The sequence below is a fragment of the Nerophis lumbriciformis genome, linkage group LG38 (genome assembly GCF_033978685.3).
Source record: "Nerophis lumbriciformis linkage group LG38, RoL_Nlum_v2.1, whole genome shotgun sequence".
Lineage (NCBI taxonomy): Eukaryota > Metazoa > Chordata > Actinopteri > Syngnathiformes > Syngnathidae > Nerophis > Nerophis lumbriciformis.
The window spans coordinates 20,776,376-20,798,268 of record NC_084585.2 but is presented as its reverse complement, the minus strand read 5'-3'; positions in this window follow the sequence as shown (position 1 = coordinate 20,798,268).

Here is a 21,893-nt window from a genome sequence, read left to right as displayed (position 1 = left end):
ACTCACTCGAGGGAGTACTGGAGAGTGCTCCCCCGGGTGATTCCCTCGTTCTACTGGGGGACTTCAACGCTTATGTTGGTAGCGACAGTGAAACCTGGAGAGGCGTGATCGGGAAGAATGGCCGCCCGGATCTGAACCCGAGTGGTGTTCTGTTATTGGACTTTTGTGCTCGTCACAGATTGTCGATAACAAACACCATGTTCAAACATAAGGGTGTCCATATGTGCACTTGGCACCAGGACACCCTAGGCCGCAGTTCCATGATCGACTTTGTAGTTGTGTCATCGGATTTGCGGCCTCATGTTTTGGACACTCGGGTGAAGAGAGGGGCGGAGCTTTCTACCGATCACCACTTGGTGGTGAGTTGGCTGCGATGGTGGGGGAGGATGCCGGACAGACCTGGCAGGCCCAAACGCATTGTGAGGGTTTGCTGGGAACGCCTGGCAGAGTCTCCTGTCAGAGAGAGTTTCAATTCCCACCTCCGGAAGAACTTTGAACATGTCACGAGGGAGGTGCTGGACATTGAGTCCGAGTGGACAATGTTCCGTACCTCTATTGTCGAGGCGGCCGATTGGAGCTGTGGCCGCAAGGTAGTTGGTGCCTGTCGTGGCGGTAATCCTAGAACCCGTTGGTGGACGCCGGCGGTGAGGGATGTCGTCAGGCTGAAGAAGGAGTCCTATCGGGTTTTTTTGGCTCATGGGACTCCTGAGGCAGCAGACAGGTACCGACAGGCTTCAGCGGTCGCGGAGGCAAAAACTCGGACATGGGAGGAGTTCGAGGAGGCCATGGAAAAAGACTTCCGGACGGCTTCGAAGCAATTCTGGACCACCATCCGCCGCCTCAGGAAGGGGAAGCAGTGCAGTGTCAACACCGTGTATGGTGGGGATGGTGCTCTACTGACCTCGACTGCGGATGTTGTGGATCGGTGGAGGGAATACTTCGAAGACCTCCTCAATCCTACCAGCACGTCTTCCTATGAGGAAGCAGGGCCTGGGGAATCTGTGGTGGGCTCTCCTATTTCTGGGGCTGAGGTTGCCGAGGTAGTTAAAAAGCTCCTTGGTGGCAAGGCCCCGTGGGTGGATGACACCCGCCCGGAGTTCCTTAAGGCTCTGGATGTTGTTGGGCTGTCTTGGTTGACAAGACTCTGCAACATCGCGTGGACTTCGGGGGCGGTACCTCTGGATTGGCAGACCGGGGTGGTGGTTCCTCTCTTTAAGAAGGGATCCGGAGGGTGTGTTCCAACTATCGTGGGATCACACTCCTCAGCCTTCCCGGTAAGGTCTATTCAGGTGTACTGGAGAAGAGGCTACGCCGGATAGTCGAACCTCGGATTCAGGAGGAACAGTGTGGTTTTCGTCCTGGTCGTGGAACTGTGGACCAGCTCTATACTCTCGGCAGGGTCCTTGAGGGTGCATGGGAGTTTGCCCAACCAGTCTACATGTGCTTTGTGGACTTGGAGAAGGCATTCGACCTGTCCTGTGGGGAGTGCTCAGAGAGTATGGGGTAACGGACTGTCTTATTGTGGCAGTTCGCTCCCTGTATAATCAGTGTAAGAGCTTGGTCCGCATTGCCGGCAGTAAGTCGGACACGTTTCCAGAGAGGGTTGGACTCTGCCAAGGCTGCCCTTTGTCACCGATTCTGTTCATAACCTTTATGGACAGAATTCTAGGCGCAGTCAGGGCGCTGAGGGGATCTGGTTTGGTGGCTGCAGGATTAGGTCACTGCTATTTGCAGATGATGTGGTCCTGATGGCTTCCTCCGGCGAAGATCTTCAGCTCTCACTGGATCGGTTCGCAGCCGAGTGTGAAGCGACTGGGATGGGAATCAGCACCTCCAAGTCCGAGTCCATGGTTCTCTACCGGAAAAGGGTGGAGTGCCATCTCCGGGTTGGGGAGGAGATCTTGCCCCAAGTGGAGGAGTTCAAGTACCTCGGAGTCTTGTTCACGAGTGGGGGAAGAGTGGATCGTGAGATCGACAGGCGGATCGGTGCGGCGTCTTCAGCGGACGCTGTATCGATCCGTTGTGGTGAAGAAGGAGCTGAGCCGGAAGGCAAAGCTCTCGATTTACCGGTGGATCTACGTTCCCATCCTCACCTATGGTCATGAGCTTTGGGTCATGACCGAAAGGACAAGATCACGGGTACAAGCGGCCGAAATGAGTTTCCTCCGCCGAGTGGCGGGGCTCTCCCTTAGAGATAGGGTGAGAAGCTCTGTCATTCGGGGGGAGCTCAAAGTAAAGCCGCTCTTCCTCCACATCGAGAGGAGCCAGATGAGGTGGTTCGGGCATCTGGTCAGGATGCCACCCGAACGCCTCCCTAGGAAGGTGTTTCGGGCACGTCCGACCGGTAGGAGGCCACGGGGAAGACCCAGGACACGCTGGGAAGACTATCTCTCCCGGCTGGCCTGGGAACGCCTCGGGATCCCCCGGGAGGAGCTGGACGAAGTGGCTGGGGAGAGGGAAGTCTGGGCTTCCTTGCTTAAGCTGCTGCCCCCGCGACCTGACCTCGGATAAGCGGAAGAAGATGGATGGATGGATGGATGGTATAACTGTCATACTAAATATAAAAGTTGTATCAACATAACTCCAAAACCAAACATGCATTATGTCTAAAAATGCCTGCAATATTGTAACTATGTGATTTTCACCAGAATCAGGTATTTTTGGTAAGGTTACAAATACAAAAATTAGGTTTTACTCATTATGACAGTATACTGTCACATTCAATCTGACAGTTATTTAAACATACTGTAACTCCTAAACCACAATTAAAAAATGGCTAATAATGCCTGGAAAAATGTATCTTTGTGAGTTTTCCTGGAATTTTTTTTTTTCATAAGGTTTGTAAAGAAACAAGTTAGTTTTTTTTTTACTTAATATGACAGTATAACTGTCATACTAAATATTAAAGTTAAATAAACATAACTCCAAAACCAAACTTGCAATACGTCTAAAAATAACTGTAATATTAAATCTATGTGAGTTTTACCAGAATCAGGTATTTTTTGTAAGGTTACAAATACAAAAATTGGGTTTTACTCATAATGACAGTATAACTGCCATATTCAAAATATAAATTATTTAAACATAACTCCTAAACCAAACATGCTTGGCTAATAATGCCTGGAGAAATGTATCTTTGTGAGTTTTACTAGAAAAACATATTTTGTAAGGTTTGTAAAGACAAAACGTATTTTTTTTTACTCAATATGATAGTATAACGGTCAAACTAAATATAAAAGTAATATAAACATAATTCCAAAACAGTATAACTGCCATATTCAAAATAACAGTTATTTAAACATAACTCCTGAACCAAACATGCTAAATGTCTATTAATGCCTGGAGAAATGTATACAAACATAACTCCAAAACCAAACATGCATTATGTCTAAAAATGCCTTTAGTATTGTATCTATGTGAGTTTTACCAGAATCAGGTAATTTGGTAAGGTTTACATATACACACATTTGGTTTTACTCATAATGACAGTATAACTGCCACATTTAATATGACAGTTATGTAAACTTAACTCCTATACCACACATGCAAAATGGTTAATAATGCCTGGAGAAATGTATCTTTGTGAGTTTTACTGGAAAAAACGAAATTGTAAGGTTTATAAAGACACAAGTTCAATTTTTTACTCAATATGATGATATAACTGTCATACTAAATATGAAAGTTATATAAACATAACTCCAAAACCAATGAATCTATGTTCGTTTTACTAGAATCAGGTATTTTGGTAAGGTTTACAAAAACAAAAATTAGGTTTTACTCATAATGACAGTATAACTGCCACATTTAATATGACAGTTATGTAAACTTAACTCCTATACCACACATGCAAAATGGTTAATAATGCCTGGAGAAATGTATCTTTGTGAGTTTTACTGGAAAAAACGAAATTGTAAGGTTTATAAAGACACAAGTTCAATTTTTTACTCAATATGATGATATAACTGTCATACTAAATATGAAAGTTATATAAACATAACTCCAAAACCAATGAATCTATGTTCGTTTTACTAGAATCAGGTATTTTGGTAAGGTTTACAAAAACAAAAATTAGGTTTTACTCATAATGACAGTATAAATGCCACATTCAATATGACAGTTATGTAAACAAAACTCCTAAACCACACATGCAAAATGGTTAATAATGCCTGGAGAAATGTATCTTTTTAAGTTTTACAGGAAAAAATTTTTTTTTGTAAGGTTTGTAAAGACTGCGATGAGGTGGCGACCTGTCCAGGATGTACGCCGCCTTCCGCCCGATCGTAGCTGAGATAAGCTCCAGCGCCTCCCGCGACCCCAAAGGGAATAATTTAATGGATGGATGGATGGGTTTGTAAAGACACAAGTTATTTCTTTTTTTAATCAATATGACAGTATAACTGTCATACTAAATGTAAAAAAATTATAAACATAACTCCAAAACCAAACATGCATTATGTCTAAAAATGCCTGTAATATTGTATTCATGTGAGTTTAACTAGAATCAGTTGTTTTTTTAAGGTTTACAAATACAAAATATTGGTTTTACTCACTATGACAGTATACTGTCACATTCAATCTGACAGTTATTTAAACATAACTCCTAAACCAAACATGTTTTATGTCGAAAAATTCCTATAATATTGTATCTATATGAGTTTTACCAGAATCAGGTATTTTGGTAAGGTTTACAAATACAAAAAATAGGTTTTACTCATAATGACAATATAACTACCACACTCCACATGACAGTTATTTAAAGATAATTCCTAAACCAAACATGATACATGGCTAATAATGCCTGGAGAAATGTATCTTTGTGATTTTTACGAGAAAACAATATTTTGTAAGGTTTGTAAAGAAAAAAGTTATTTTTTTTTTACTCAATATGATGGTATAACTGTCATACTAAATATGAAAGTTATATAAACATAATTCCAAAACCAAACTCCTAAACCAAACTTGCAATCTGTCTTAAACTGCCTGTAATATTGAATCTATGTGAGTTTTACCAGAATCAGGTATTTTGGTAAGGTTTACAAATACAAAAATTGGGTTTTACTCATAATGACAGTATAACTGCCATATTCAAAATAACAGTTATTTAAACATAACTCCTAAACCAAACATGCTAAATAGCTAATAATGCCTGGAGAAATGTATCTTTGTGAATTTTACTAGAAAACAAATATTTTGTAAGGTTTGTAAAGACAAAAGTTTTTTGTTTTTTTTACTCAATATGATGGTATAACTGTCAAACTAAATATAAAAGTAATATAAACATCATTCCAAAACCAAACTCCTAAACCAAACTTGCAATCCATCTTAAACTGCCTGTAATATTGAATCTATATGAGTTTTAACTAGAATCAGGTATTTTGGTAAGGTTTACAAATACAAAACTTGGGTTTTACTCATAATGACAGTATAACTGCATTATTTGATATGACAGTTATTTAAACATAACTCCTAATCCAAACATGATAAATGGCTAATAATGCCTGGAAAAATGTGTATAAACATAACTCCAAAACCAAACATGCATTATGTCTAAAAATGCCTGTAATATTGTATCTATGTGAGTTTTACCAGAATCAGGAATTTTGGTAAGGTTTATGAATACAAAAATTAGGTTTTACTCATAATGACAGTATAACTGCCACCCTCAATATGACGGTTATGTTAACATAACTCCTAAACCACACATGCAAAATGGCTAATAATGCCTGGAGAAATGTATCTTTGTGAGTTTTACAGGAAAAAAAATATTTTGTAAGGTTTGATGAGACACAAAATATGTTTTTTTATTCAATATGTTTGTATAACTGTCATAATAAATGTAAAAGTTATATAAACATAACTCCAATACCAAACATGCAATCCGTCTAAAAATGCCTGTAATATTGAATCTATGTGAGTTTTACTAGAATCAGGTATTTTTTTAAGGTTTACAAAAATAAGGTTTTACTCACTATGACAGTATACTGTCACATTCAATCTGACTGTTATTTAAACACAAATTCTAAACCACAGATGCAAAATGGCTAACATTAACTGGAGAAATGTATTTTTGTGAGTTTTACTGGAAAAAAAATGTTTTGTAAGGTTTGTATAGACACAAGTTAGTTTTTTTTACTCAATATGATGGAAACAGCTTTATGTCTAAAAAAATCCTGTAATATTTTATCCATGTGAGTTTTATCAGAATCAGTTATTTTGGTAATTTTACAAATACAAAAAATAGGTTTTACTCATAATGACAGTATATCTGCCACACTCAATATGACAGTTATTTAAACATAACTCTAAACCAAACATGGTTAATGGCTAATAATGTCTGGAGAAATGTATCTTTGTGAGTTTTACTGGAATTTTTTTTTTTTAAGGTTTATAAAGACACAAGTTAGTTTTTTTTACTCAATATGACAGTATAACTGTAATACTAAATGTAAAAAATATATAAACATAACTCCAAAACCAAACATGCATAATGTTTAAAAATGCCTGTAATTTTGTATCTTGTGTGTTTTACTAAAATCAATTGTTGTAGTAAGGTTTGCAAATACAAAATATTGGTTTTACTCACCATGATAGTATACTGTCACATTCAATTTGACAGTTATTTAAACATAAATGACTATGATGAGGTGGCGACTTTTCCAAGGTGTAACCCGCCTTCTGCCCGATTGTAGCTGAGATAGGCAAACTTGCAATACGTCTAAAAATGCCTGTAATATTGAATCTATGTGAGTTTTACCAAAATCAGGTATTTTGGTAAGGTTTACAAATACAACAATTAGGTTTTACTCATAATGACAGTATAACTGCCACACTCAACATGACAGTTTTTTAAACAAAACTCCTAAAAAACAAATGCAAAATGGCTAATAATGCCTGGAAAAATGTATCTTTGTGAATTTTAATGAAAAAAAAATATTTTGTAAGGTTTGTAAAGACACAAATTATTTTTTTTTACTCAATATGATTGTTTAACTGTCATACTAAATATGAAAGTTATATAAACATAACTCCAAAACCAAACATGTTTTATGTCTAAAAATTCCTGTAATATTGTATCTATGTGATTTTTACCAGAATCAGGTATTTGGTAAGGTTTACAAATACAAAAAATAGGTTTTACTCATAATGACAATATAACTGCCACGTTTAACATGACAGGTATTTAAACATAATTCCTAAACCAAACATGATAAATGGCTAATAATGCCTGGAGAAATGTATCTTTGTGAGTTTTACAGGAAAAAAATAATTTGTAAGGTTTATAAAGACACAAGGTTTTTTTTTTTACTCAATATGATGGTATAACCGTCATACTAAATATGAAAGTTATATAAACATAACTCCAAAAACAAACATGAAAAATACCTGTAATATGTGAGTTTTACCAGAATCAGGTATTTTAGTAAGGTTTACAAATACAAAAATTAGGTTTTACTCACTATGACAGTATACTGTCACATTCAATCTGACATTTATGTAAACACAACTCCTAAACCACACATGCAAAATGGCTAATAATGCCTGGAGAAATGTATCTTTGTGAGTTTTACTAGGACACATATTTTGTAAGGTTTGTAAAGACACACGTTAGTTTTTTTTACTCAATATGACAGTATAACTGCACCCGACCTCTATGACCCCTGCTATGGGTGGTGAGCCCATTGGAGGGGGGACCCACGTTGCCTCTTCGGGCTGTGCCCGGCCGGGCCCCATGGGGACAGGCCCGGCCACCAGGCGGTCGCCATCATGCCCCACCTCCGGGCCTGGCTCCAGAGGGGGGCCCCGGTGACCCGCGTCCGGGCGAGGGAAATCTGGGTCCCTTAGTCGTTTTCTTCATAGAGGTCTTCGAGCTGCTCTTTGTCTGATCCCTCACCTAGGACCAGTTTGTCTTGGGAGACCCTACCAGGGGGCATCAAGCCCCCGGACAACATAGCTCCTAGGATCATTGGGACAGGCAAACTCCTCTACCACGTTAAGGTGGCAGCTCAGAGAGGAGGTTATACCATCATATTGAGTTAAAAAAAACAAAAAAAACAGTATCTTTACAAACCTTACAAAATATTTTTTTCCAGTAAAAATCACAAAGATACATTTTTCCACGCATTATTAGTCATTTTGCATGTGTGTTTTAGGAGTTATGTTTAAATAACTGTCATATTGAGCGTGGCAGTCATACTGTCATTATGAGTAAAACCTAATTTTGGTATTGTAAACCTTACCAAAATACCTGATTCTGATAAAACGCACATATATTTAATATTACAGGCATTTTTAAACGGATTGCATGTTTGATTTTTGAGTTTGGTTTTGGAGTTATGTTTCTGTAACTTTTTCTTAGTTTGACAGTTATACCGTCATATTGCAAACCTTACAAAAGATCATTACTCTAGTAAAACTAACAAAAATACATTTCTCCAGGATTAATAGCCATTTTCATGTGTCGCTTATGAGTTATGTTTAAATAACTGTCATATTGAGTGTGGCACTTATAATGTCACTATCAGTAAAACCTATTTTTTTTATTTGTCAACCTTACCAAAATACCTTATTTTGGTAAAACTCACATAGATTCAATATAACAGACATTTTTAGACGGATTGCAAGTTTGGTTTTGGAGTCATGTTTATATATTTTTTGCATGTAGTATGACAGTTATACCGTCATATTGAGTAAAAAAAACTAACTTGTGTCTTTACAAACCTTACAAAACAATGTTCCTAGTAAAACTCACAAAGATACATTTCTCCAGGCATTATTAGCCATTTTGCATGTGTGGTTTAGGAGTTATGTTTACATAACTGTCAGATTGAATGTGACAGTATCCTGTCATAGTGAGTAAAACCAAATTTTTGTATTTGTAAACCTTACCAAAATACCTGATTCTGGTAAAACTCACATAGATACAATATTACAGGTATTTTTAGACAAAATTCATGTTTGTTTTTGGAGTTATGTTTATATAACTGTCATATTTAGTATGACGGTTATACCATCATATTGAGTAAAAAAAACTACCTTGTGTCTTTATAAACCTTACAAATTATTTTTTTCCTGTAAAACTCACAAAGATACATTTCTCCAGGCATTATTAGCCATTTATCATGTTTGGTTTAGGAATTATGTTTAAATACCTGTCATGGGAGGGCGTGGCGCAGTGGATTAGTGGCCGTGCGCAACCCGAGGGTCCCTGGTTCAATCCCCACCTAGTACCAACCTCGTCATGTCCGTTGTGTCCCGAGCAAGGCACTTCACCCTTGCTCCTGATGGGTGCTGGTTAGCGCCTTGCATGGCAGCTCCCTCCATCAGTGTGTGAATGTGTGTGTGAATGGATAAATGTGGAAGTAGTGTCAAAGCGCTTTGAGTACCTTGAAGGTAGAAAAGCGCTATTCAAGTACAACCCATTTATCATTTATCATTTATGTTAAATGTGGCAGTTATACGGTCATTATGAGTAAAACCTAATTTTTGTATTTGTAAACCTTACCAAAATACCTGATTTTGGTAAAACTCACATAGATTCAATATTACAGGCATTTTAGACGGATTGCAAGTTTGGTTTTAGAGTTATGTGTATATAACGTTCATATTTAGTATGATAGTTATACTGTCAAATTGAGTAAAAAATAACAAACTTGTAATTTTACAAACCTTACAAAATATTTTTTTCCAGTACAATTCACAGAGATACATTTTTCCAGGCATTATTAGTCATTTTGCATGTGTGGTTTAGGAGTTATGTTTAAATAGCATACAGATTGAATGTGACAGTATACTGTCATAGTGAGTAAAACCAATATTTTGTATTTGCAAAACTTACAAAAACAACTGATTCTAGTAAAACTCACATGGATACAATATTACAGGCATTTTTAGACATAATGCATGTTTGGTTTTGGAGTTATGTTTATACTACTTTTACATTTAGTATGACAGTTATACTGTCCATCCATCCGTCCATTTTCTACCGCTTATTCCCTTCGGGGTCACGAGGGGGCTGGAGCCTATCTCAGCTACAATTGGGCGGAAGGCGGGGTACACCTTGGAAAAGTCGCCATCTCATCATATTAAGTAAAAAAAACTAAATTGTTTCTTTACAAACCTTACAAAATATGTTTTTCCAGTAATCTTACAAAGATACATTTCTCCAGTCATTATAGCCATTTTGCATGTGTGGTTTGGTAGTTATGTTTAAATAACTGTCAAATTGAATGTGACAGTATACTATCATGGTGAGTAAAACCAATATTTTGTAATTGCAAACCTTACGACAACAATTGATTTTAGTAAAACTTGCATGGATACAAAATTACAGGCATTTTTAAACATAATGCATGTTTGGTTTTAGAGTTATGTTTATATATTTTTTACATTTAGTATTACAGTTATACTGTCATATTGAGTAAAAAAAACTAACTTGTGTCTTTATAAACCTTAAAAAAAAAAAATTCCAGTAAAACTCACAAAGATACATTTCTCCAGGCATTATTAGCCATTAACCATGTTTGGTTTAGAGTTTTGTTTAAATAACAGTCATGCTACTGGGGGACTTCAATGCTCATGTTGGCAACGACAGTGAAACCTGGAGAGGCGTGATTGGGAAGAATGGCTGCCCGGATCTGAACCCGAGCGGTGTTTTTTTATTGGACTTTTGTGCCCGTCACAGATTGTCCATAACGAACACCATGTTCAAACATAAGGGTGTCCATATGTGCACTTGGCACCAGGACACCCTAGGCTGCAGTTCCATGATCGACTTTGTAGTTGTGTCATCGGATTTGCGGCCTCATGTTTTGGACACTCGGGTGAAGAGAGGGGCGGAGCTTTCTACCGATCACCACCTGTTGGTGAGTTGGCTGCGATGGTGGGGGAGGATGCCGGACAGACCTGGCAGGCCCAAACGCATTGTGAGGGTTTGCTGGGAACGTCTGGCAGAGTCTCCTGTCGGAGAGAGTTTCAATTCCCACCTCCGGAAGAACTTTGAACATGTCACGAGGGAGGTGCTGGACATTGAGTCCGAATGGACCATGTTCCGCGCCTCTATTGTCGAGGCGGCTGATTGGAGCTGTGGCCGCAAGGTAGTTGGTGCTTGTCGTGGCGGTAATCCTAGAACCCGTTGGTGGACACCGGCGGTGAGGAATGCCGTCAAGCTGAAGAAGGAGTCCTATCGGGTTCTTTTGGCTCATAGGACTCCTGAGGCAGCGGACAGGTACCGACAGGCCAAGCGGTGTGCGGCTTCAGCGGTCGCAGAGGCAAAAACTCGGACATGGGAGGAGTTCGGGGAAGCCCTGGGAAATGACTTCCGGACGGCTTCGAAGCAATTCTGGACCACCATCCGCCGCCTCAGGAAGGGGAAGCAGTGCACTATCAACACCGTGTATGGCGAGGATGGTGTTCTGCTGACCTCGACTGCGGACTGTGGATCGGTGGAGGGAATACTTCGAAGACCTCCTCAATCCCACCAACACGTCTTCTTATGAGGAAGCAGTGCCTGGGGAGTCTGTGGTGGGCTCTCCTATTTCTGGGGCTGAGGTTGCTGAGGTAGTTAAAAAGCTCCTCGGTGGCAAGGCCCCAGGGCTAGATGAGATCCGCCCGGAACTCCTTAAGGCTCTGGATGCTGTGGGGCTGTCTTGGTTGACAAGACTCTGCAACATCGCGTGGACATCGGGGGCAGTACCTCTGGATTGGCAGACCGGGGTGGTGGTTCCTCTCTTTAAGAAGGGGAACCGGAGGGTGTGCTCTAACTATCGTGGGATCACACTCCTCAGCCTTCCCGGTAAGGTCTATTCAGGTGTACTGGAGAGGAGGCTACGTCGGATAGTCGAACCTCGGATTCAGGAGGAACAGTGTGGTTTTCGTCCTGGTCGTGGAACTGTGGACCAGCTCTATACTCTCGGCAGGGTCCTTGAGGGTACATGGGAGTTTGCCCAACCAGTCTACATGTGTTTTGTGGACTTGGAGAAGGCATTCGACCGTGTCCCTCGGGAAGTCCTGTGGGGAGTGCTCAGAGAGTATGGGGTATCGGACTGTCTGATTGTGGCAGTCCGCTCTCTGTATGCTCAGTGCCAGAGCTTGGTCCGCATTGCCGGCAGTAAGTCGGACACGTTTCCAGTGAGGGTTGGACTCCGCCAAGGCTGCCCTTTGTCACCGATTCTGTTCATAACTTTTATGGACAGAATTTATAGGCGCAGTCAAGGCGTTGAGGGGATCTGGTTTGGTGGCTGCAGGATTAGGTCTCTGCTTTATGCAGATGATGTGGTCCTGTTGGCTTCATCTGGCCAGGATCTTCAGCTCTCACTGGATCGGTTCGCAGCCGAGTGTGAAGCGACTGGGATGGACCATGGACTCGGACCTCCAAGTCCCAGTGCATGGTTCTCGCTCGGAAAAGGGTGGAGTGCCATCTCCGGGTTGGGGAGGAGATTTTGCCCCAAGTGGAGGAGTTCAAGTACCTCGGAGTCTTGTTCACGAGTGGGGGAAGAGTGGATCGTGAGATCGACAGGCGGATCGGTGCGGCGTCTTCAGTAATGCGGACGCTGTATCGATCCGTTGTGGTGAAGAAGGAGCTGAGCCGGAAGGCAAAGCTCTCAATTTACCGGTCGATCTACGTTCCCATCCTCACCTATGGTCATGAGCTTTGGGTTATGACCGAAAGGACAAGATCACGGGTACAAGCGGCCGAAATGAGTTTCCTCCGCCGGATGGCGGGGCTCTCCCTTAGAGATAGGGTGAGAAGCTCTGCCATCCGGGAGGAGCTCAAAGTAAAGCAGCTGCTCCTCCACATCGAGAGGAGCCAGATGAGGTGGTTCGGGCATCTGGTCAGGATGCCACCCGAACGCCTCCCTAGGGAGGTGTTTATGGCACGTCTGACCGGTAGGAGGCCGCGGGGAAGACCCAGGACACGTTGGGAAGACTATATCTCCCGGCTGGCCTGGGAACGCCTCGGGGTCCCCTGGGAGGAGCTGGACGAAGTGGCTGGGGAGAGGGAAGTCTGGGCTTCCCTGCTTAGGCTGCTGCCCCCGCGACCCGACCTCGGATAAGCGGAGGAAGATGGATGGATGGATATTGTATCAATGTGAGTTTTACTAAAATCAGTTGTTTTTGTAAGTTTTGCAAATACAAAATATTGGTTTTACTCACTATGACAGTGTACTGTCACTATTCAGGTGTAGTGGAGAGGAGGCTACGCCGGATAGTCGAACCTCGGATTCAGGAGGAACAGTGTCTTTACAAACCTTACAATTTTTTATTATTTTTTCCAGGAAAACTCACAAAGATACATTGCTCCAGGCATTATTAGCCATTTTGCATTTGTGGTTTAGGAATTATGTTTAAATACATGTCATGTTCAATGTGGCAGTTATATTGTCATTATGAGTGAAACCAATTTTTTGTATTTGTAAACCTTACCAAAATACCGGATTCTGGTAAAACTCACATAGATACAATATTACAGGAATTTCTAGACATAAAACATGTTTGGTTTTGGAGTTGTGTTTATATAACTTTCATATTTAGTATGACAGTTATACCATTATATTGAGTAAAAAAAATAACTTGTTTCTTTATAAACATTACTTTTTTTTTTTTCTAGTAAAACTCACAGATACATTTCTCCAGGTATAATTAGCCATTTATCATGTTTGGTTTAGGAGTTATGTTTAAATAACTGTCATATTGAGTGTGGCAGTTATACTGTCATTATGAGTAAAACCTAGATTTTGTATTTGTAAACCTTACCAAAATACCTAATTCTGGTAAAAATCACATAGATACAATATTACAGGCATTTTTAGACATAATGCATGTTTGGTTTTGGAGTTATGTTTATACAACTTTCATATTTAGTATGACAGTTATACCATTATATTGAGTAAAAAAAAAAAAATTGTGTCTTTATAAACCTTTTTTTTTTTTCCAGTAAAACTCACAAAGATACATTTATCCAGGTATAATTAGCCATTTATCATGTTTGGTTTAGGAATTTTGTTTAAATAACTGTCATATTGAGTGTGGCAGTTATACTGTCATTATGAGTAAAACCTATTTTTTTGTACCACATCGATACAACATTACAGGAATTTTTAGACATAAAGCATGTTTGGTTTTGGAGTTATGTTTATATAACTTTCATATTTAGTATGAAAGTTATACCATCAAATTGAGTAAAAAAACAAACAAAATATTGTTTTCCAGTAAAATTCACAAATAAACCTTTCTCTAGGCATTATTAGTCATTTTGCATTTGTGTTTTAGGAGTTATGTTTAAATAACTGTCATATTGAGTGTGGCAGTTATACTGTCGCTATGAGTAAAACCTAATTTTTGTTTTTGTAAACCTTACCAAAATACCTGATTCTGATAAAACTCACATATTGCATATTTGGTTTTGGAGTTGTGTTTATATAACTTTCATTAATAGTGTGACAGCTATACTGTAATATTGTGTAAAAAAAAAAAAAACTTGTGTCTTTACAAACCTTACAAAATATTTTTTCCAGTTAAACTCACAAAGATACATTCCTCAAGGCATTATTAGCCATATTATCAGATTGATTGTGACAGTATACGTATTTATGAGTTAAACTAATATTTTGTATGAGTAAAACCTAATTTTTGTATTTTTCAACATTACCAAAATACCTGATTCTTGTAAAACTCACATAGATACAATATTACAGGCATTTTTAGACATAATGCATGTTTGGTTTTGGAGTTTTGTTTATATAACTTTTACATTTATTATGACAGTTATACAAACATATTGAATAAAAAAAACTAACTTGTGTCTTTACAAACCTTACAAAATAATTTTATTTTCCAGTTAAACTCACAAAGATACCTTTCTCCAGGCAGTATTAGCCATTTAGCATGTTTAAATTAGGAGTTATGTTTAAATAACTGTAATTTTGAACGTGGCAGTTATACTGTCATTATGAGTAAAACCTACTTTTTGTATTTGTAAACCTTACCAAAATACCTGATTCTGGTCAAACTCACATAGATTTAATACTACAGGCATTTTTAGACATAATGCATGTTTGGTTTTGGCGTTATGTTTATATAACTGTCATTTTGAATCTGGTAGTTATACTGTCATTATGAGTAAAAAAACTAACTTCTGTCTTTACAAACCTTACAAAATATTTTTTTTTTCCAGTTAAACTCACAAAGATACATTTACCCAGGCATTATTAGCCATTTAACATGTTTGGTTTCGGAGTTATGTTTAAATAACTGTCAAATTGAGTGTGGCAGTTATACTGTCATTATGAGTAAAACCTATTTTTTGTATTTGTAAACCTTACCAAAATACCTGATTCTGGTAAAACCCACATCGATACAATATCACAGGAATTTTTAGACACAAAGTATGTTTGGTTTTGGAGTTATGTTTATATAACTTTCATATTTAGTATGACAGTTATACCATCATATTGAGTAATAAAACACTAATTTGTATCTTTACAAACCTTACAAAATATTGTTTTCCAGTAAAATTCACAAATATACATTTCTCTAGGCATTATTAGTCATTTTGCATTTGTGTTTTAAAGTTAAAGTTAAAGTTAAAGTCCCAATGATTGTCACACACACACTAGGTGTGGTGAAATTGGTCCTCTGCATTTGACCCATCCCCTTGATCACCCCCTGGGAGGTGAGGGGAGCAGCGGTGCTGCGCCCGGGAATCATTTTTGGTGATTTAACCCCCAATTCCAACCCTTGATGCTGAGTGCCAAGCAGGGACGTAATGGGTCCCATTTTTTATAGTCTTGGTATGACTCGGCCGGGGTTTGAACTCACAACCTACCGATCTCAGGGCGGACACTCTAACCACTAGATAGGAGTTATGTTTAAATAACTGTCATATTGAGGGTGACAGTTATACTGTCACTATGAGTAAAACCTAATTTTTTGATTTGTAAACTTTACCAAATACACTGTTAAATAAACATAACTCCAAAACCAAACTTGCAATATGTCTAAAAATACCTGTAATATTGTATCTATGTGAGTTTTACCAGAATCAGGTAATTCGGTAAGGTTTACATATACACAAATTTGGTTTTACTCATAATGACAGTATAACTGCCACATTTAATATGACAGTTATGTAAACATAACTCCTATACCACACATGCAAAATGGTTAAAAATGCTTGGAGAAATGTATCTTTGTGAGTTTTACTGGAAAAAACGAATTTGTAAGGTTTATAAAGATACAAGTTAAATGTTTTACTCAGTATGATGATATAACTGTCATACTAAATATGAAAGTTATATTAATATAACTCCAAAACCAATGTTCGTTTTACGAGAATCACGTATTTTGGAAAGGTTTACAAAAACAAAAAATAGGTTTTACTCATAATGACAGTATAACTGCCACATTCAATATGACAGTTATGTAAACATAACTCCTAAACCACACATGCAAAATGGTTAATAATGCCTGGAGAAATGTATCTTTTTAAGTTTTACATGGAAAAAAAACAATTTTGTAAGGTTTGTAAAGACTGCGATGAGGTGTCGACTTGTCCAGGGTGTACCCCGCCTTCCGCCCGATTGTACCTGAGATAGGCTCCAGCGCGCCCCCCGCGACCCCAAAGGGAATAAGCGGTACAAAATGGATGGATGAATGGGTTTGTAAAGACACAAGTTATTTTTTTCTTACTCAATATGACAGTAAAACTGTCATACTAAATGTAAAAAAATTATAAACATAACTCCAAAACCAAACATGCATTATGTCTAAAAATGCCTGTAATATTGTATTCATGTGAGTTTAACTAGAATCAGTTGTTTTTGTAAGGTTTGCAAATACAAAATATTGGTTTTACTCACTATGACAGTACACTGTCACATTCAATCTGACAGTTATTTAAACATAACTCCTAAACCACACATACAAAATGACTAATAACGCCTGGAGAAAAGTTTATTTGTGAGTTTTAAACTGTCAGATTGAATGTGACAGTATACTGTCATAGTGAGTAAAACCAATATTTTGTATTTGCAAAACTTACAAAAACAACTGATTCTAGTTAACTCACATGGATACAATATTACAGGCATTTTTAGACATAATGCATGTTTGGTTTTGGAGTTATGTTTATACTACTTTTACATTTAGTATGACAGTTATACTGTCCAACCATCCATCCATTTTCTACCGTTTATTCCCTTCGGGGTGGCGGGGGGCGCTGGAGCCTATCTCAGCTACAATCGGGCGGAAGGCGGGGTACACCCTGGAAAAGTCGCCACCTCATCATATTAATATAACTCCAAAACCAAACATGCATTATGTCTAAAAATGCCTGTAATATTGTATCCATGTGAGTTTTACTAGAATAAGTTGTTTTTGTAATTTTTGCAAATACAAAATACTGGTTTTACTCACTATGACAGTATACTGTCACATTCAATCTGACAGTTTAAAACTCACAAATAAACTTTTCTCCAGGCGTTATTAGTCATTTTGTATGTGTGGTTTAGGAGTTATGTTTAAATAACTGTCAGATTGAATGTGACAGTATACTGTCATAGTGAGTAAAACCAATATTTTGTATTTGAAAACCTTACAAAAACAACTGATTCTAGTAAAACTCACATGGATACAATATTACAGGCATTTTTAGACATAATGCATGTTTGGTTTTGGAGTTATAATTATATAACTTTTACATTTAGTATGAGAGTTATACTGTCATATTGAGTAAAAAAGAAAACAACTTGTGTCTTTAAAAACCTTACAAAGTATTTTTTTTCCCCCAGTAAAACTCACAAAGATAAATTTTTCCAGGCATTATTAGCCATTTTGCATGTGAGGTTTAGGAGTTATATTTAAATAACTGTCATATTGCGTGTGGCAGTTATACTGTCATTATGAGTAAAACCTAATTGTTGTATTTGTAAACCTTACCAAAATACCTGATTGTAGTAAAACTCACATAGATACAATATTACAGGCATTTTTAGACGGATTGCATGTTTGGTTTTAGAGTTATGTTTATATAACTTTCATATTTAGTATGACAGTTATACTGTCATATTGAGTAAAAGAAACTAATTTGTGTCTATGCAAACCATACAAAATATTTTTTTTCCAGTAGCAGGTATTTTGGTAAGGTTTACAAATAAAAAAATTTGGTTTTACTCATAATGACAGTATAACTGCCACGTTCAAAATGACAAATATTTAAACATAACTCCTAAACCAAACATGCTATATGGCTAATAATGCCTGGAGAAAGGTGTCTTTGTGAGTTTTACTGGAAAAACATTATTTTGTATGGTTTGTAAACACACAAGTTAGTTTTGTTTTACTCAATATGACAGTATAACTGTCATGCTTAATGTAAAAGTTGTATAAACATAACTACAAAACCAAACATGCATTATATCTAAAATTGCCTGTAATGATGTATCCATGTGAGTTTTACTAGAATCAGTTGTTTTTGTAAGTTTTGGGAATACAAAATATTGGTTTTACTCACTATGACAGTATACTGTCACATTCAATCTGACAGTTATTTAAACATAACTCCTAAACCACACATTCAAAGTGACTAATAATGCCTGGAGAAATGTATTTTTGTGAGTTTTACTGGAAAAAAAATATTTTGTAAGGTTTGTTTGGACACAAGTTAGTTTTTTTTACTCAATATGATGGTACGGACGGCGTGGCGCGGTGGAAGAATGGCCGTGCGCGACCCGAGGGTCCCTGGTTCAATCCCCACCTAGTACCAACCTCGTCATGTCCGTTGTGTCCTGAGCAAGACACTTCACCCTTGCTCCTGATGGGTGCTGGTTAGCGCCTTGCATGGCAGCTCCCTCCATCAGTGTGTGAATGTGTGTGTGAATGGGTAAATGTGGAAGTAGTGTCAAAGCGCTTTGAGTACCTTGAAGGTAGAAAAGCGCTATACAAGTACAACCCATTGATCATTTATCATTTATAACTGTCTTACTAAATTTAAAAGTTATATAAACATAACTTCAAAACCAAACATGCAATCCATCTAAAAATGCCTGTAATATTGAATCTATGTGAGTTTTACCACAAACAGGTATTTTGGTAAGGTTCACAAATACAACAATTAGGTTTTACTCATAATGACAGTATAACTGCCACACGCAATATGACAGTTATTTAAATATAACTCCTAAACCTCACATGCAAAATGGCTAATAATGCCTGGAAAAATGTATCTTTGTGAGTTTTACTGGGAAAAAAAAATATTTTGTAAGGTTTTTAAAGACACAAGTTATTTTTTTTTTTACTCAATATGACAGTATAACTGTCATACTAAATGTAAAAGTTATATAATTATAACTCCAAAAACAAACATGCATTATGTCTAAAAATGCCTGTAATATTGTATCCATGTGAGTTTTAGTAGAATCAGTTGTTTTTGTAAGGTTTTCAAATACAAAATATTGGTTTTACTCACTATGACAGTATACTGTTACATTCAATCTGACAGTTATTTAAACATAACTCCTAAACCACACATGCAAAATGGCTAATATTGCCTGGAGAAATTTATTTTTGTGAGTTTTACTGAAAAAAAAATATTTTGTAAGGTTTGTTCGGACACAAGTTTTTTTTTTTAATTCAATATGATGGTATAACTGTCTTACTAAATTTGAAAGTTATATAAACATAACTTCAAAACCAAACATGCAATCCGTCTAAAAATGCATGTAATATTGAATCTATGTTAGTTTTACCACAAACAGGGATTTTGGTAAGGTTTACAAATACAAAAATTTGGTTTTACTTATAATGACAGTATAACTGCAACGTTCAAAATGACAGTTATTTAAACATAACTCCTAAACCAAACATGCTAAATGGCTAATAATGACTGGAGAAATGCATCTTTGTGAGTTTTCCTGAAAAAAACAACATTTTAGTAAGGTTTGTAAAGACACAAGTTAGTTGTTTTTTACTCCATATGACAGTATAACTGTCATACTAAATGTAAAATGTATATAAACAAAACTCCAAAACCAAACATGCATTATGTCTAAAAATGTCCATGTGAGTTTTACTAGAATCAGTTGTTTTTTTAAGGTTTGAAAATAGAAAATATTGAATTTACTCACTATGACAGTATGCTGTCACATTCAATCTGACAGTTATTTAAACATAACTCCTAAACCACACATACAAAATGACTAATAATGCCTTTGTGAGTTTTACTGAAAAAAAAAAAAAAATATTTTGTAAGGTTTGTAAAGACACAAGTTAGTTTTGTTTTTTACTTAATATGACAGTAAAACTGTCATACTAAATATGAAAGTTATATAAACATAACTCCAAAACCAAACTTGCATTATGTTCAAAAAATGCCTGTAATATTGTATCTATGTGAGTTTTACTACAATCAGGTATTTTGGTAAGGTTTACAAATACAAAAATAAGGTTTTACTCACTATGACAGTATACTGCTGTCATTTTGAGTAAAAAAAAATTGTGTTGTAAAAAATATTTTTTTCCAGAAAAATTCACAGAGATACATTTCTCCAGGCATTATTAGTCATTTTGAATATGTGGTTTAGGAGTTATGTTTAAATAACTGTCAGATCGAATGTGACAGTATACTGTCATAGTGAGTAAAACCAATATTTTGTATTTGCAAAACTTACAAAAACAACTGATTCTAGTATAACTCACATGGATACATCATTTCAGGCATTCTTAGACATAATGCATGTTTGGTTTTGGAGTTATGTTTATATAACTTTTCCATTTAGTATGACAGTTATACTGTCTTTTTGAGTTAGAAAAAACTAACTTGTGTCTTTACAAACCTTACAATTTTTATTTATTTTTTTCCAGTAAAACTCACAAACATACTTTTCTCCAGGCATTATTAGCCATTTAGCATGTTTTGTTTATGAGTTATGTTTAAAAAAATTTGGCGGTTATCCGTCAATATGAGTAAAACCTAATTTTTGTATTTGTAATCCTTACCAAAATACCTGATTCTGGTAAAAATCAAATATATTCAATATTACAGCCATTTTTTTTACGAATTGCAAGTTTGGTTTTGGAGTTATGTTTATAAAACTTTCATTTTTAGTATGACAGTTATACCATCATATTGAGTTAAAAAAAAAAAAAAAAACAGTATCTTTACAAACCTTACAAAATATTTTTTTCCAGTAAAAATCACAAAGATACATTTTTCCACGCATTATTAGTCATTTTGCATGTGTGTTTTAGGAGTTATGTTTAAATAACTGTCATATTGAGCGTGGCAGTTATACTGTCATTATGAGTAAAACCTAATTTTGGTATTGTAAACCTTACCAAAATACCTGATTCTGATAAAACTCACATATATTTAATATTACAGGCATTTTTAAATGGATTGCATGTTTGGTTTTTGAGTTTGGTTTTGGAGTTATGTTTCTATAACTTTTTTTAGTTTGACAGTTATACCGTCATATTGAGTAAAAAAACTTGTGTCTTTGTAAACCTTACAAAAGATCATTACTCTAGTAAAACTAACAAAGATACTTTTCTCCAGGTTTAATAGCCATTTTCATGTGTCGTTTATGACTTATGTTTAAATAACTGTCATATTGAGTGTGGCACTTATAATGTCACTATCAGTAAAACCTATTTTTTTTATTTGTCAACCTTACCAAAATACCTCATTTTGGTAAAACTCACATAGATTCAATATTACAGACATTTTTAGACGGATTGCAAGTTTGGTTTTGGAGTCATGTTTATATATTTTCTGCATGTAGTATGACAGTTATACTGTCATATTGAGTAAAAAAAACTAACGTGTGTCTTTACAAACCTTACAAATTGTTTTTCCTAGTAAAACTCACAAAGATACATTTCTCCAGGCATTATTAGCC